Source organism: Pristiophorus japonicus, chromosome 7 (genome assembly GCF_044704955.1).
Source record: "Pristiophorus japonicus isolate sPriJap1 chromosome 7, sPriJap1.hap1, whole genome shotgun sequence".
Lineage (NCBI taxonomy): Eukaryota > Metazoa > Chordata > Chondrichthyes > Pristiophoridae > Pristiophorus > Pristiophorus japonicus.
In genome coordinates this window covers 30,841,447-30,847,446 of record NC_091983.1, presented here as the reverse complement: position 1 = coordinate 30,847,446, position 6,000 = coordinate 30,841,447, and the positions used below count along the sequence as shown (strand labels likewise).

General features: G+C 45.9%; 1 long non-coding RNA gene across 2 annotated transcripts in view; it reads right to left on the bottom strand.

Annotated features, from left to right (window-relative positions):
• Nucleotides 1-261: 261 nt before the first annotated feature.
• The window catches only part of LOC139266747 (uncharacterized), a 36,800-nt gene continuing 31,061 nt past the window's right edge, over nucleotides 262-6,000 (bottom strand). For both annotated transcript variants that reach the window (XR_011593758.1, XR_011593759.1), the window contains exon 4: nucleotides 262-447. This is a non-coding gene — a long non-coding RNA (uncharacterized lncRNA). The remainder of the gene's footprint in view (nucleotides 448-6,000) is intronic.

Sequence of the window (6,000 nt, the reverse complement as noted above, 5' to 3'; positions counted from 1 at the left end):
TAGAGTCACAAGGCCACATAGGAATTTAAGCACAAGGATGAGGATTTCAAATTTGAGGCATTGGAATGCAGGAGATAATGTAGGTTAGTGAGGGCAGCGAGGTCAAGCGAGTGAACTTGGTGTGACTTTGGGTGAGCTGATGTTTACAGAGGTGAGAGATGGAAAGCCGGCCAAGAGAGCATTCAGATCCTCAACAGTCCTTCCAGGTGAAACAGCGATTTACATGAACTTCTTTCAATTTAGTATACTGTATAGTTTGCTTACAATGTGGTCTCCTCTATTTTGGGAAGTACAAGTGCAGATTGGGTGATTGCTTTGTTGAATACCTCCGTTCAGTCCGCAAGTGCTGAGCTTCTGGTCGCTTGTTACTTTAATTCTCCATCGCATTCCCACTCTGTCTTCTCTGTCCTTGGCCTCCTACACTGTTCTGATAAACCTCAATGGAAGCTTGAAGAACAAAACCTCATATTTTAATTAGGCATTACAGCCTCCCGGACTCATCATTGAGTTCAACAATTTCAGATCGTAAACACTGCTCCCATTTTTTTGGACAGCAGGTGCTGGTGATGATTCTGCTGTTGCCATTTACAGCTCCTCTAGATCCACCTTTTACTTCTTCACTTGTCCCCTAGTTTTAGTTTCCCCTTTGAGTGGAAATATCCTCTCTGCATCCACCTTGTTGAGCCCCCTCATTATCTTATATGTTTCGATAAGATCACCTGTCATTCTTCTGAACACCAATGAGCATAGGCTCAACCTACTCAACCAATTTTCATAAGTCAACCCTCTCATCTCAGGAATAAACCTAGTGAACCTTCACTGAACAGCCTCCAATGCAAGTATATCCTTCCTTAAATACAGAGACCAAACTGTACATAGAAACATAGAAAATAGGAGCAGTAGTAGGCCATTCGGCCCTTCGATTCTGCACCACCATTTAATATGATCATGGCTGATCCTGTATCTCAACACCATATTCCCGTCTTTTCTCCATACCCCTTGATGTCTTTTGTGTCTAGAAATCTATCTATCTCACTCTTAAATATATTCAGTGACTTGGCCTCCACAGTCTTCTGTGGTAGAGAATTCCACAGGTTCACCACCCTCTGAGTGAAAAAATTTCTCCTCATCTCGGTCCTAAATTTCCTACCCCATATCCTGAGACTGTGACCCTTTGTTCTAGACTTCCCAGCCAGGGGAAACATCCTCCTCGCATCCAGTCTATCCAACCCAGTCAGAATTTTATACGTTTCAATGAGATCCCCTCTCATTCTTCTAAACCCTAGTAAATACAGGCCTAGTCAACCCAATCTCCCCTCATACAACAGTCCTGCCATCCCAGGTATCAGTCTGATGAACCTTCGCTGCACTTCCTCTATGGCAAGTATAGCTTTTCTTAGGTAAGGAGACCAAAACTGCACACAATACTTCATGTACGGTCTCACCAAGGCCCTGTAAAACTGTAGTAAGACATCCTTGTTCCTGTACTCAAATCCTCTTGCAATGAAGGCCAACAGACCATTTGCCTTCCTAACTGCTTGCTGCACCTGCATGTTTGTTTTCAATGACTGATGTACAAGGACACCAAGGTCCATCTGTACATCGACACTTCCCAAGCCATCACCATTTAAATAATACTTTGTCCTTATGTTTTTCCTAACAAAGTGGATAACTTCACATTTATCCACGTTTTACTGCATCTGCCATGTGTTTGCCCACTCACTCAAACCTATCTAAATCACCTTGCAGCGTCTTTGCATCCTCCTCACAACTCACAATCCCACCTAGTTTTGTGTCATCAGCAAACTTACATTTGGTTCCCTCATCCAAATAATTTATATATATTGTCAATAGCTGGGGCCCAAGCACTGATCCCTGTAGAAACTCTTACTATCTGTTTTTATATTTCATGCTAGTTTACTTTCATAATCTATCTCCCCTCTCTTTATTATTTTTTTAGTCTTTCTTTGCTGGGTGTTAAAATTTTCCCAATCCTCTGGCCTCCCAGTAGTCTTGGCCATATTGTATGCCCTTGTTTTCAATTTGATACCATTCCTTATTTCCTTAGTTAGTCACGGATGGTTATTCCTTCTCTTTCAGTCTTTCCTTCTCATTGGGATATATTTTTGTTGAGAGTTATGAAATATCTCCTTTAATGTTTGCCACTGCTCATCAACCGTCCCACACTTTAAATCTATTTTCCTAACTTTGTAGTCTCCTTTATTTAAGCTGAGGACACTGGGTTTAAGACCCAACATTCTTACCCTCCAAATGAATTTGAAATTCAACCATGTTATGGTCATTCATTCCGAGAGGATCCTTTACTAGGAGATCGTTTATTAATCCTGTCTCATTACACAGTAACAGATCCAAGATAGCCTGTTCTCTGGTTATTTCTGCAATGTATTGTTCAAGGAGACTATCCCAGATACACTCTATGAACTCTTCCTTAAAGCTACCCTGGCCAATTTGCTTTGTCCAATCAATATGAAGGTTAAAATTGCCCATGTTATCTCTTATCTGTTATATTTCTTACACAGTGATAGTGAAATATGGTGAAAGTGAAATACCTCAGAGTCAGAAGATTGTGGGTTCAAATCCCACTCCAGGGACTTGAGCACATAAATCTAGGCTGACACTCCAGTGCAGTGCTGAGGGAGCTACACTGACAGAGGTGCCGTCTTTTGGATGAGACCCCATCTGCTCTCTCAGGTGGACGAAAAAGATCACTTGGCACTATTTAGAAGAAAGCAGGTGAGTTATCCCCAGTGTCCTGGCCAATATTTATCTCTCAATCAATATAAGAAAACAGATTATCTGGTCAATATCACATTGCTGTTTGTGGGAGCTTGCTGTGCACAAATTGGCTGCCACATTTCCCACATTACAACAGTGACTCCACTCCAAAAGTACTTTATTGGCTGTAAAGCGCTTTGGAATGACAGGCGCTATATAATGCATGTCTTTTTTCTTTTTCCCTTCCTGATAAAATCAAGGGGAATATATGGTTAGAGCACGTAGGTGGTGGATCGATCATGGAATTGTGCTGATCCATAAAGAACTCCATGGATGTACAGCTTTCCCAGTAAAGTCTCTAACCAGTGCGAGTTGAATCCTGGCAGATGGTAGCTGGAACAAAATCCCTAACTTTTCACAATGTAATGCAACTTCAATTGAGAAATCAGAAGCAGTTTTTACTCATATTTGGCAGGGCGCAGTGATGATTGCAGGGTTCTATATACAGTGGAATGAAAACAAATTGTTCCAGTCCTAACATTAATGAGAAAGGTGGATTTTTTCAATGCTATGAACTTTTGCAAGGTGTAATCTTCATTAGCCCTTGTGATTGTGAAACACCCACTCTATTCAACATGATTGCAGAGTACAAACTGTTTTTAAATGAAAGCCAATTTGACAATCTCTCATTCTTAATGGGCACCTTTTAGCAAACTGAAGAAGCAAATTATTTGTTTTTCGACTTCCCTTTGACAAGAAAGTAAAGTTGTGGGAGATGCTACCGACACCATAGCCCCAGTTTCCATGAGCTGCAAGGCTCACCCATTGGCTGCCCAAAGGACTGCCGATGGCCGCCAAGAGACCGGGCGGCACTTTGCCTGAAAGATTCCTCTAAAAGAGATGGCAATTCTGCCCGGCGGCAAAATAACGGCTTCCGCCGTCAATCTGGGCAGCAGCGGGCGGGAGCTCTCAATCCTGGCGGCAAAGGAGCTTACAGCCCAAGTGCCACCGATGATAGAGTCGGGCCCAGTGAGGGTGGAAGACGTGAAAAATTAAAACATCACCAAAAAAAATCACCAGAACACCTTCAGGGGACCCCATCTAGGTAGGCTTCTGTTACAAAAAATGTTTTCAAAGATGTTCACTAACCTTCATTTGCAGGTTTTCATACCTCCCGTCGGGGTTAGAACAGTCTCCACGAAGCGGTCATTCCCCTGCTGGCGCCGACTCCCACCCGCACCAATCTGGCCTCTCGGCGGGCGGGAGGCTACTTACGCGACTAGGCCGCCAGAGGACGTCAGCGGGCGGTTCCCGGCGGTGCTCCCCTCCCGTCCACTCCAGCCCAAGTGGAAACTGGGAGTGAGAGGAAAACGGCAGGAAAACTCGGCAGCAGCCGACGGCAGCAGGCGGCAGTGGGCGGTAAGGCCACCAATATGGGGGCCCAAGAGTTTGGTGCATTCTTAGTCATGGCCACATTGATAACTGCCTTGCTTGTAGCTGCTGGGCATCAACAATACAGAGAGTGAGGGAGTGTCTTCTGATCCAGCTTCCTGGCATATACTCATAGTAATGAGAGTGAGATAAAGGAATGAAACACAAATACAATTTTACTGGCCAATATTCTTTTAGTTCAGTAGAAAATCAACGTTAGTTTTTAGATGAGAATTAGTAAGACCGTAACCAAATTTCTTCTGATGCCTGTCGTATTATATAGAATTAGGTAGAATGTACACAACAGAAACAGAGCATTCTGCCCAACTGGTCCATGCTGGCTGCCAGGGTTCTCACAGGGGTCTCTTGTCCATCAGCGTTGCTATGGGCGCAAATGAAGGAAATATTTCTTGTGCATGGCATCATAAGTTAGATGTGGCCCTTACGGCTAAAGGGATCAGGGGGTATGGAGAGAAGTCAGGGGTGGGGTACTGAGGTTGCATGATCAGCCAGTGGCCTGCTCCTGCACCTATTTTCTATGTTTCTATGTTTCTATAACACGCCCACTCACAAAAATCACAGAAACTGCTGACTGGCAAAAACGGGCCTGGAACCTGATATAAACAGACCCTGCCTGAACTTTCACCTTCACCCATTTAGATTACAGTGTTTTTATAATGTAAATTGTAAAGTAATTATCATGATTATAGCTAAATCAGATATGCTTCTCAATATTTTAAAGAGCTGGATCATGTTTCCTCTCCATTATTCTTCACTAAAAACAAGGTCAGCTCTCAAATTTTCTTCATTGTGCCTTGAAACTCAGCTACTGTGGGGCAGTTGAGTTAGCCACTAGCTGTTCACCCTTGTGCCCTGGCCCCGAAATTGCCCTTCGCCCCGACTGGGGGTGGCAACCTTCCGAGGCAGGGACTTCCTGCGCCCGGACCGAAGTCCTGCCCCCGACGCGGAATTGGGCCGGCGCTCGGCTTCCTTTGAGGGGTGCCCCCGGGGCGGTAGGGCGGCACTGAGTCCAGCGGAGCCTGACAGCCCTACAACCCCCCTCCCCTTTAATCTGCAGGCCCTTTGGTGGCTGCCACTGGGCCACCAGGGAGGCGATCAACCGGGTCAGTAGCCTGGCACCCAAAACGGACTGCCGGGCCGCACAGTGGCAGCCCAGTCGACGCGAGGGTCGTTTCTGTTGGGCCGACGCAATTGTTGACCGACAAATAAAAATTGCGGCCTGGGGCACGAAAGGCCTCCCCTTTAAGGGGCGCCCTGGCGGCAGAGGTCTGCCCGCACTAGCCTCGGGCCAATTTCCATCGCAAAGAGGTCGGTGCGGGGTGATGAGGGTTTGCCGCGCATGGTGATGAGGTCATCGCCGGTTGCGCGCCGACACGGGACAGCGCTCTCCAAACTTCCAAGGCCGTTTCCACAGAGGTCCCCCTCCCCCAGGAAAAAAAGGCATTGCGCCCCATTAGCGCCCCCCGGAGGTGCCAACGGGGTTATAAAAAGGGCCAATTTTGTCTCCCCCCCTCCTCTCCCCGCCACCCCACTCCCCCACCTCCCCCGGTGTTTAAATCTAGCCCAGATGGATAGGGTGAAAATCTCCTCTATCCGCGAGCAACACAAAAATGCACCTACTTCCCCATTAATTGCCAGTCTTACTTGAAAAAGATCACCTTGGGGTTGAGGCCCATTATTGGACAACATTTAAGACCAAAGCAACTAATCGTTTGAAACATTGGATTGAGTTAAACTGGAACACTATTTCTAAGAGTGAAGTTAGTTTTAACTGTGCCTTGCTCCCCACCTGATTGGACCCCCCATGTGATC